Below are 12,873 nucleotides of genomic sequence, written 5' to 3'. Positions count from 1 at the left end.
CTGATCTGAGCAAGCTGACCTCTCAAATGGATCTGACCGAGAGGAACACTCCAATGAGGTAACATCTCTTCTTCTGCTCAGAAATGAAATGGTTAATGCCCTGAGTGATCTCTATACACTGACCAAAAAGTGTAATAAGAAAATCAGAGCACTCAGCAGGCGATGTGATGAGATTAAAGAGGTCAAACTGAGTGACCTCTGACATCTGCTTCAAGACAACACCAGGCAAGATGAAAATCTAAAAATCATGCATCGGTTTGTCTCGGAAGTCCAATCAGACTCCAAGAAGCTGAGGAAGGACAACACATCTATACAGAACCAGCTGAGTACATCGGCTAAGAAAAGGTTCTATCCAAATGCTGAGTATCAAGGTACTGGTCAGCACAGACAGTACACTCAGCAGAACAGTCAGTGTGACTGTTGTGGAAAAAGAGGACACACTATAAATGTGTGTTGGTATGCTCAGCACCATCGTGCTGACCAAAAGAGGAAAAACCCTCAAAGGGCAATCTTTTGTGACTATTTTGGTAAAGATGGCCACACCATAAATGTATGTCGTCACAAAATAAAATATGATGCTTCACCTGTTTATGCTAACCAACGAGGACCCAAAAAGAATTGGGTACCTAAAGATGAATAGTTTAAATTGCAGCTGAGCCTGAGGTGCGCAGAGAAGTCAAAGCTATGGTACATTGACAGCGCATGCTCGAGGCATATGACTGATGATGAAACTCAGTTCATCACACTTGTGCATAAACGAGGTGGAAATATAAGCTTTGGAGACAATAAAAAGGGTAAGATAGTAGGATCAGGTACTATCAGAGAAAATCCTACTATTGAGTCAGTCTCCTTAATCATGGGTGTCAAATATAACCTATTTAGCGTGGCTCAGCTGTGTGACAGCGATAGAAAGGTTGTATTTGATGCCACTGAGTGTCGGATACTCGAGGGAAAAACAAATGATTTGATTTTAACTGCCCCTCGTGTAGACAATGTTTTCATGTTGAGTTTAGAAAAGAAGTTTTCAAAAAACATATGCTTAGTGTCAAAGGAAGATAATGTATTGATAAAATTTACTTTTCATTTTTTTATTTGATATATTATAAAATAAGAACAAATATTTTATTAATCTATACTTTATTACTGACACACTGTTTAATCATCGTATTACACGTGTTAGTGATATTTTCGAATAATGCTAATTTCAACATTGTCGTGTGTGGTTTGGGTGTGGGCGTGCCAAAAAAAATTAATTCTCAATTAATGTGTACGGTTAAGTTTATGGATTTAGGCGTCAAAATTTGAAATCTGATCGAAACGATTGGCGAGGGACACAATGATTGAAAAAATCTCTCTTTGGTTCTACCACCGTTATAAAAACTTTGCTAGATTATTTAAAGCTATTGCAAACAAATAAAGGACGAGTAAGTAAAGAAAAATGAAAGTACAAAATTGGCACGAGATTTGGTAATAAATGCTATTTTATTGATGTAAAAATGGACTGAATACAGATGTTCAAAGGCAAATAATTACAATTGACGTAATTTCCATATCAACCTTTAGTTAAACCAGTTGCAAAATCGAATGTAAACAAATCAATAACATAAGCAAGAATGAATTGTCATAATTACAATAATGGAAATGAAATTAGAGATTGAAACGACAAATTCGGAGTCATAATTAGCTATCTCGAGGAGATGTTGAGCTACTGTCGGCTTTGGATCTGCGAACACTACGAGCACTTCCAACGGATGGAAAAGAGTGAGATTGGCTTCGTTTGTACATTTTTTTATTTGAACGGATTGGAGATGGAAAGAGTAACTAAATTTGGACAGTATTGGATCAGACTTTGAGCGACTCATATAAGAGTTTTTGTGCACGGATTAAGGTGAAATCAAAGGCTAAACTAAAGTTCAGGTTGTTAGGAACAAGCATATGAAAATCAAGGGCAAAAAAGGACTTTAAAGGCTTGAGAATGTAAAAAACGAAATAAGTGGAAAGAATGTGTAAAAGTTGGGCATAATAAGTAAAAAGATTTAGGATGCAAAGAATAGCTTGTAAAACGAGTTCCCAACATGAAATGATCCGAAATGAAAGGCTAAAATCAAACTCGAGACGTTAAGAATGAGTTTGTATAAAAATTGAGGACAAAAGCGAGATGTAAAGCGTCTGATATATAAAAACGAAATTGTTGAACAGAATGTAGGAAGATGGACGAAAAAACCTGATTTAGTGAACTTTGAGATTTGGACTTGTAAACTTTTATACTTGAGATTGACAATTGAACGATGGAGAACTTGAAAACGGGTTGCTAAAGAGTAAACAAAGGCTAAAAGGTGAGGTTTTGGAATGAAAGGGAAGCTAGAAACTAAGAAGAACAATGCTTAAAGTCTAATGAAATTTTGACATAGTGTAGGCGTTTTTTGTTTTTGTTCGTTGGGGCTTGGAAATGATGTTTTGGCACTTATTTATAGCCTTTTCTCGGATGTGAGTGGCTATTCACCTTTCCCCACTTCTCCTTTATTCACTCTCATCTTCTTCTCACTCTTGCACTCATCTTTGAATTCATTCACTTCTCCTAATTTTTCTCCCATACTTCTCACTTCATCCCACTCTTACTTTTTCCTTCGGTTAGTGAGTAATGGGTTGGCTTGTGTACAGGTGTAAATGATGTGTCAAACTTCAGGGGTGAGCCATTGGTTCGGTTTGAGACTTATCGTGTCGTTTCGAATCCCCTAATCGTAAGTAGATGGATGCTGCAATTCTGTCCCACACAACGTGTGGGTTAAACCACACGTCGTGTGGCTCATTTTTCCGCAATAAGGAACAACTTACGTAGAGAATAATAAATTATTTACCCGTTAAATAAATACTCCAAATAAATAGTAAGTGTATTCCAATAGTAGTACCCTTTGTAACACAACACTTTAGGGCTATTCAATCCAGAACTTTATAATTGGAGTTTGTAGTGGTGATACTGTGATAATGAAATATTGGAATCCTTTTGTCCTATCAACCAAGGCGGCCCAACTTATTAAATGAGAGCAAAAGGAAAAAAAGAAAAAAGAAAAACTAATATTTATTGATTAATAATATTGGAGAGGCTTAATTTTGTAATGGATCATAAGTCCCAATCTAATCATTATAGATATCATCCCTAAAGGGATAATAACAAGGAACAATCCCTTTCTGTATCTGGGGGCAGTTAAATGGAATAAGAATAATTGATTATGGTTAATGGTTTTGCTAATTGGGCTTATAAATTAACAAACCTTTTTGTTATTCTTCATCCCTTTCTTTTACATTTATATAATCACTTACATGATTCCACTCATAATTATTCCTTTGCTCACATATGCTAGCTATACCCTAGCCTATATATCTATATGTATAGACATATGCCACATCCACAAAAGTGGAGTTTTGTAAACATGAAATCATCATATTAAGTGCCTCTTTAGCTTTACATGTTTATATTAATAACTACTAGTTATTGTTTACTATGTGATAACATCCACATACTATTTACGGGACCAAAAGGGGAATTAACCAAACAACCGTGTATAAAGATGATCGGGAAAGCTATGACGTATCAAGCCACCTAGATTGCGGATCACATAGATTCCTCAATACGCCATCAATAGTCAAACACTTGGGAGACTCGCCATCTCGCCTCGATACGCCCCTGAACGGCAGAGCCGATTCCCCATAAAAGCAACTAATAACCCATTAATGAGCTAACGGTCATACTTGAATAAGATCAGTAACCGCAATTAATGAGGTATTAATAGAAACTTTCTAGTTATCCGAAGTTACAACTATATGAGTATAAATAGCTTGCATCACAAGCTATTGAGGTACACACACGCTCTCCTTAACCCTACTTCATGCTTATAGTTTATTCTTCTATACTTTACTGACTTTAGCATCGGAGCTTCCTCCCGCCGATTCCAATGGCGCCCCACAGGGAAGAGCGCCGATTAAGAATTCACCACCAGCATCACTATGCATATTAAGTGCCATACTCATAATGATTCCTTTGTTTTTAAATCATAACCAAACGTTTATGTTCCACTGATACGGATTAATGATGAGTGAGTTAGTTTTTATCATAATTAATAATTAATAAAGAGGTTCTTCTCTAAATAAATTAGGAGTGAATCCTAAAATTTACAAACTAAAACTAGTAGGAACCAAAAAGTTTCATTAATAAAAGGGATGAACCTTAATATTTCTCGAAGAGAGACAATAGTTTGATTGATAAAAGTTTTAAACATTACAATTGAAAGAGATGAATTTATATCATCTCTAAATTCAAAGATGAAATTGCATAAAAGGGTAAATACATACAATTAAAATAGATGAAGCTTGAAGGCAGAGCCGACTCCAGTATTTTAGAGGCTCTAGACAGGGCCGGTCTTGACATTTTCATGGGCCTAGGCGAAAAAAGAGATAAGAAACTCTTAATAAAAAAATTATTTAAAAATTTTAAAATAGAAATTTGGACCTATTTTAGATCTAAAATATCATATTATTTAATCATTTTCTAGATATGAATGGGCATTATAACTGTATTTAAAAAATTACGATATATACAGTAAAAAATAATTTGAGTCCCTTTCAGCCCAGACCCTAGACGGTCGCATTCCTGCCCCATGCTCAGGACCGGTCCTATTCCATCTATAGATGAACCATTTATTCGGTCCATATCCGAATACTCGAATAAGTATAATTGATACTCAACTTCTCTCTTGATATAAATAAATGTAAATTTAAATTTTTTTATTAACTGTATTAATAACACAAAGCGTTATATAAAAATTTATAAATATATAATTCTTATTACCGAAAACAATAAATAAATATATAATACTTTTTTTATAGAAATAAATATATTATTTTATAGAATTAAGGGAGAATGAGAAAAGGAACAGTGAAATTGAAATCAATTCCAATTCAAGCTAATTCTAATTATGTTCTTAAATTTTTAAAAATTCACAACTAAACTTACATCAAAACGACATAGTTCCATGAAAACCTCTCATGACTTATGTAAAACATTATGGTGCTTCATTTCATATTCTTTTCATTCCATTCTATTCTTCTCTTGCTTTGATTTTTTTTTTCTATGTTCATTATTTTGAATTTCCTTTTTTTTATATGGATTCACCTTTGTAACTTTTTAAGATTTTGAGTACTATGTTCTTGGTTTTTTATGTATTGATGATTGTTTGGAGATTTTTACAAGTGTCTCACCAATTCTTTAAACTTGATTATTTTGTATCACCAATTAATTCCCTAAACTTGTCCATAAAAATAGATTAGCTCATTGAACTAATGTCTCACAAACTTCTTAAAATTGTTTATTTTGTAACAAATAAATACAAAAATCTATTAAATCTAAATTCTAAAAATACATTATCTATTCGATTGGTAGTTTTTTCTCTTCTCATACCTTTCAACCTATTATAAGAGTTAGTGTTGCAGGTTTGAGAGATCGAATGGATGGGTATTGAGAGTTAGTATTATAATTTTTATATTTAGTTGTTACCAAATAAACAAGTTTAAGGAGTTAGTGAGACACTTATAAAGTTTAGAAAGCCAATCTACTATTATACACAAGTTCTGGAAGCTGGTGGTGTATTAGGCCAAGTTTAATTTATCTCTATTTGTTATTCAAATGTGAAGTTTACCTACTCTTTCGTCATATTACGAATTGAATATTCTTCATATTGAGTTATGTTTTTAGCTCAAAAAGGTTTCCAAAGCCCGTCTCATATTGTGCAATAAAACTTTTAAAGTTGTCTTCACATTTGACTATATGTTGGGCTCGATGATAACTTTCACAAGTATTATATTTAGCTGTCATGTTTCTTAATTGCACTATTTACATGAAATCATATTTGATTATAAAATTACAGTTTAATCATATTACAAAATTTAATTCTCAATATGTTATTATTTTCTATATATCTATGATTTTATGTCCTTATTTATAAATTTTAGACATCAATTCATAAATCATAAACTCTAAAAATATATTCTAGACCTCTAATTCATATTATAAAATTTAATTCTCAATATGTCATTATTTTCTATATATCTATGATTTTATGTCCTAATTTATAAGTTTTAGACCTCAATTCATAAATCATAAACCCTAAAAATATATCTTAGACATCTAATTCATATTACAAAATTTAATTCTCAATATGTCATTATTTTCTATATATCTATGATTTTATAATTTATAAATTTTAGAGCTCAATTCATAAATAATAAACTCTAAAAATATATCTTAGACCTCTAATTCACATTACAAAATTTAATTCTCAATATGCCATTATTTTCTATATATCTATGATTTTATGTCCTAATTTATAAATTTTAAACCTCAATTCATAAATCATAAACCCTGAAAATAATATATCTTAAAGCTCTAAATCATAAAATGCAGTTCTTAAAATATATGAAAAACAATAATTTTCTTAATTTAATATTATTTAAATTAGTACTTGACATAGTTATAAATGATTTTTCAACTATGAATTTCTGTGTGAATTTCTCTTCTTAATTTTAACATGATTTATTTATATATAATTCTTTAAATTATGTTATGTTATTATATTTTTTTTCCTCTTATTAACTTTGTTCTAAGTTTAAATGATTTCTTTTGAATACCCGAAGCAACACGAGGATATCGTCTAGTAATTCTTAAACCACATATAGGGTGGAAATGCATTTCAATTTTGTCTAGATACTAACTCCGGTTCTTATCATGAAATTGTACTATTCTCAGGGTCTATTTGGTTCAGCTGTTAGCTAATAGTTGTTGCGGTTGCTGTTAGCTGTTTGCAGTTGCAGTAAGCTGTAAGCTGTTAGCTGTTGTTGTTAGCTGTTTGTTAATATGGACATGTTTTAAATTAATCAACAAAAGAAATTATAAAAGGAAAAACGTGAAAAAATGCCATAACATTTACAACTAAGAGCAATTTTACTCTTAAAGTCTAAAATGGTGCAATTTTACCCATCAAGTTAGCGGCTAAGGACAAGTTTGGTCAATTTCAGATATTATTATAAAACACATCTATTTTATTTCTTATTCAACATCAATTGCACATATTAGTTAGTTCTAAAAAAGAGATTTCATATTTTTTTTTGTGATTTAATAATAAAATTAAAAAATAATATTTATAAATTCATTGAAATATTCGATTTTTTTTTGTCTAACTCGTACAAAAGACAATATATGTATATATATATATATATTAAATTCACGTCTAATCGTATGTTTGTGATTTGTTACTAACGATGATAAAATGATGCACATTTGAAGTGTAGATGACAATATTCGTGACCAATAATACAGTTTGATGAATTATTTCTCAAACTGACCCAACTTGTCAATGTTAGGGTTAAAATTGCTCTTGACTGCTAACGTTAAGGGTATAATTACACTATTTTAGAAGTTAATGGTAAAATTGTTCCTAGCTGTAAATGTTAGGAGTATTTTTGTACCTTATCCCATTATAAAATAAAAAATGTGTTACAAAAATTAATAAAAATAATCTGTATAAAAAATAAAAAATTTATTGAACTCGATAAAACCTTGTTAAAAAAGAAACATATTTTGTGGAAATAAAAAGGATAATTTTACCAATAATAAATAACTACAAACAGTTGTTTATGAAAAGCTCCAAATAGGAGCTTTTCGTGAAACGCTCCAAAACGCTGCAGTATCCAGAGAAAACGCTAAATACTGCGGTTATATAAACCTAACCAAACGCTATATTTTCTGCGGTTTGGAGTGAAACGCTAAACGTTCCTCTGAAAAGCTGAAACAAACACTCACTCAGTGAATAACTCAATTAGCAGTACAAATAAAAAGTCTTGTGCGCAAAATTTAACCAATTGAATAATCTTTTGTTCCTTACCCATAAACCTGGTAATTATCATATTTGTGTTGTGTCATTTTTGGATTCGTATTAAAAAGAGTAAACCCAAACTCATTCCAAAAACTTTCGTGTCAATCTATTCGGGTTAGTATCGATTACGTAACTGTTGGCGATATTTTCGAAATATCCCAATTTTCAACCTTGATACGCGTTTGCGGGGATTAAAAATGGTAAAAATAATGCGGGCGTGCCAAAGAAGCTAGTTCTCAAAGGGTAAAATGGTAATTGAATGAAGTAAATAAATAAAATGCGCCTAAATTACTTGAATTCTAAACGAAAAGCGATTGACGACCGTTACAAGGACTGAAAATAAAAACAACGGTCTTGGACCCCGACGTTACTTGACAGGTCGGTCGGAAAAATAATTTTTAAGATAAGTACTAAAAATAAAGGCAATAAAACAACACAAAGATATAAATTTTTTAATTTTCTTTTATATTTTTATTGATTTTGTAAATATTTTTCAATGTTTTTTGTATTACAAATAATAATAAAGTATGAAAATTACAACTTAAAAAGAAATAATAACTTTAAAGCTAGAAATGTAAATAAGTCACAAAAACAAATATTTACGGGATGAAATAAAATTAACCGATCTCTTTGATGATGTTGGGATGCGTGAAGTTGAGGATTGGACCTCCAGAAAATCGGCTCGGGGGCTGTCGCGTTGTCCGGGTAGTGCTGGGCGAATTTGAAGTAATTCGGAGAATTCAGGGACTTGAGCAGAAATTTACCACCAAGTCAACAGCAAAATGAGACTAAATTGATGCTTTTATGGGACTTTCGGGCTCAATTTCGGGAGCTGTAAATGTCGGATTATAGCGAAACGAAGGCTAGTATTTAAAGTTAGTGTGCGAAGGAAGGGTTTAGAACTGGAATTTCAGAAAAAGATCGAGTAAATGAGTCGGAATAAATTATTGAAAATTGGGCGACAGAATGATTGTTTGATGGTTGAAAAAACCAAAAACTTGATTCTGTTTCGTGGAGGGTACTTTAGGGGCGATTTAGAAGGCTATAGGATGTCGTTTTTTACGAAATAAAAATTGAGAGTTCTAGAATTGATGTCAATAAAGAGATTAAAATTAATTTGGGCTAACACGATCAGCTAACGAACTCTAAATAAAATTTGGAAAACGGCTCACCAGAAAGGTTGTTTGATGAATTTTTCAATGTTGAAAAACTCAAAAGCTTGTTTCTGGGTCTTTTTAATTGATTGAGATCAATAAAAAGTTCCCAAATATGATTTGGAATAGGTGTGTAAACTAAGAATGACTCGAAAATGGGGTTTCGGTGATCTTGGTTTCACGGAAAATGCTTGAAGCTTTGAAAAACTTAACAATGACGAAATTTGGTTTAGACTAAGAAAGCTTGAACCGAGGATTGTGTAATGATTTTACTGACTTAACTAAGAGATTGCAAAAAACGATTTGAGAATTGGTTGATTAAACTAAGAGAATTTCGGATTTGAAGTTTCTGAAAATTGAAAGCTTTTCTGAGGAACTGAAGATTAAAGAACTAATTCTGGGAATTGAGACATTGTTTAGACTAATTAGATGCTAAAGAACGATTTCTACGAATCTAAGGATTGATAAAGAGGCCGAATTTGGCAGAGAATTTGAGAGACAAATTGAGTTGTTCTGTGTTTTTGATTGATTTTGAGTGGGGTTGATTGATTTTTTAGTGGAGTTTGGAATGAAAGGATTAGGCTCTATTTATAGGATTTTGGGTAACAAATTCCAAGTTAGTGGCCCTTAAATTTCTCACCCATGATCCCACTACCTTCCCATGAGTTAGAGAAAGAAAATGGGTGAGTGGGGAGTTGGAAATATGGAGGTAATGCCGTTGAATATGTCCTGGGATGTGAAGACAAGTTCAAATCCGTTTTTCTGCACTACTTCTCTTTGAAAAATTCTACCGGCTTCGTTTTAGCTCCGTTTTGCTCCGTTTTTGACATTCCGGAAAGCTAACATCCCCAGCTTTCTGAAAAAATAATAGCTGTCTGATATCTTGCTGTTTCGGGGTCCGTTTTCATCGTTGAAGTCGCTGGACGGGTTACTGAAAAAATGGTGCAAATTTACCCCTGATTTTTATTATTTCTTTTTCTTTTCTTTTTATTTCTATTTTCTTTTTATAATAATCTTTTGATATTATTTTCTATTTTTATCACATTTTTATTTGATTGCAAAATGAATTTAATCAAAATAAAATAACTATAGACTAAAAATTATAACCTATGCTAAAATACAAAAATTTAATTAGCCCCCAACAGTAACGTTTTTTTTGGTTTAAATGTAATTTTATTATACATATATATTAATGGTAATTTTAAAAAATATAAGAACCTTTTGATACTATTTTTAAATACTTTATGTTATTTTTAAATTAGTATGTTAACACTAATCATCGAAAAGTCCATTAATATCATGTTAGGAGTTCTTGTAATTTGTTTATAACAATTTTGCTAGTAATAATAATAATTTTATTACCTTTATTAGTGACATATAAAAACACGAGAAAATATAATAATAATTTTAAATATTTGTTGCATTTTGTATCATTTTCGAGTTAACATATCAACTCTGATTCAATCCAAAAATTTGCTTGCAATTTCTTATCAACCTAAAAATAATAAATTACTTACCAAGCTAAACTCAATACTAAAATTACGTGTCGATTTCTGTTTTAGTTATATTTGAGACAATTATAACGATCGAGACTTGTATCGGTTCGCTTAATCTTACCATTTTTTATCTTTGACATTATTTTTATTTTCTTTTTTCTTTTTATTGATTTTGGTTTGGAAGTATTTGTTCGAGGTACCAATCTTGTTGGAATGTTCCGAACCTTCTTTTCTTTGTTCTCTATCTTTTAATAAAAAATAATCGGATGGTATGTACTATTACCACTTCCGCACATATACATTCATAAGGTTAAATTGAGTTTGTACTTTTCCCGTAATTTTCAATTTCATTGAAATAAGGCCATGTTCTTTATCACTTAATTTCAGTAACAATCAGTTCAGTTCAATTCAGTTCAGTTCAGTTCAATTCAGTTCAGTTCAGTTCAATTCAGTTCAGTTCAGTATTCAGTTTCAGTATTCAGTTTCAGCATCCAGTTTCAGCATTCAGTAATTTATCATTATTTATTATATTATAATAATAATTATTATTATTATTTATCTATAATTTATCATTATTTATTTTTATTATATATTATTATTATTATTTATACTTTATCATTATCTATAAATTAGATAAAAGTCAAGAAATGATAGTTTATTAAAGTATATATCGTTTAATAAAAAAAATTAAAACTAACGTATGCATCCATATTTAAAAATTAGGAATTGCATCCATATTATGAATTATTTCTAAAATTTACCGAATTTATCAATGTTAGGAATAAAATTGCACTATTTTAGACGTTAGGGGTAAAATTACTCCTGACCCAAAACGTTATGTTTGCACTTTAACCCTTAATTAGAATAAAAAGTTAAGAGTTTATATTCATATGAAAATTTGTATTTAATTTCATAGGCTTTAAATTATATGTAAATTTATGTTTGTATGTAATTTATATTTTTAATTTAAATTAGACTTATTTTTATTTAATTTCATAGGCTTTTATCGAGTTAAGATTTTATCAACCCGAGCTTTTAATTGATATTCAATTTAGTTTTATCTTTAATAATATATTTATTTATTATTGATATTTGTTTGCACCAAAAATAAAGTTTTTTTTATTGCATACCCTGGTTTACACTTTTCATGGGATAAACTTTTCTTTTTAGGAAACTTTTTCTTAAAAGAACATTTTAGGAAACTTTTTCTTAAAAGGCCTGTTTAGGAAACTTTTCATTTCGGAAAACTTTTCATATTTTCCTAATACATCGTTCACTTATGATTTCCTAGAGTGAACCTCAGTTTCCCCCAGGGGAAACATCTAAAATAGGGTACCAACTTCTTATACAGTGTACCTCATGGGAAACCAACTTCCTATGTAGTGTACCTTAGGGGAAACCATGATGTACCACGTGGGAAACCATGGTGTACCTTAGGGGAAATCATAGTGCACCTCGTGGGAAACCATAGTGTACCTTAGGGGAAACTATGGTGTACCACGTGGGAAACCAACTTCCTAGAGTGAATATCAAATGATACTTGAGGTAAACCTGGGGGATCATGATGTCATTTAATATTTCTAACGTGTATTCTGTGAGCCAATTAAAAAGCATAAAAAATCAGAAAGTGGGAGAATCATTTCATTGTGGAAGTCAAAGTGAAGCAGTTACTTACTCAATGTGGTGGAGAATGTGACTTGTGGAAGCAAGCAGGAAGTTACCCCAACGTCTATTAAATGAAGAAATCACGATGAGAAAAGCAGAAATCAACCAACTCAACAACTCAACAAACCCAAGCAAAAACTTTAGCAAATTACCTCTAGACTTCAGCATTTTACATTTCTTAGTTATTCCCTTAGATTCAATTTTCATTCAAGTTCAAGTTCATTCATCTTTTCCAGTACAATTTTATTTTTATTTGTTGTTCAATCATTTTCTGTAAGGTCGGTATCGTTTTGATAATCGAATCTTTTAGGAATTTTCGGTCTCTTTAATTCTTACAATCGTTTGATATTTAGAAGTTAGAAAGCGCACTCAATTTCATTCCATAGTTTGATAATACTATAATTATCTGGCACGCTCGCAATTTCCCACGAAAGAGCCAAACAATATTATTAAATTTATTAGAACCATTATTATTATTATTATTATTATTATTATTATTATAATTTTATTAATGTCCAATATTATCATTAAAATTATTTTAAAGTCTAATATCATCATTATTGTTAAGTTCGGTTAAGTTCAGTATAATTCAGTTAAGTTCAGTAGCATTCAGTTAAATTCAGTTCAGTTCAA

This window comes from Euphorbia lathyris, chromosome 2, assembly GCF_963576675.1.
Source record: "Euphorbia lathyris chromosome 2, ddEupLath1.1, whole genome shotgun sequence".
Lineage (NCBI taxonomy): Eukaryota > Viridiplantae > Streptophyta > Magnoliopsida > Malpighiales > Euphorbiaceae > Euphorbia > Euphorbia lathyris.
Note: the sequence above shows the minus strand (reverse complement) of the source record.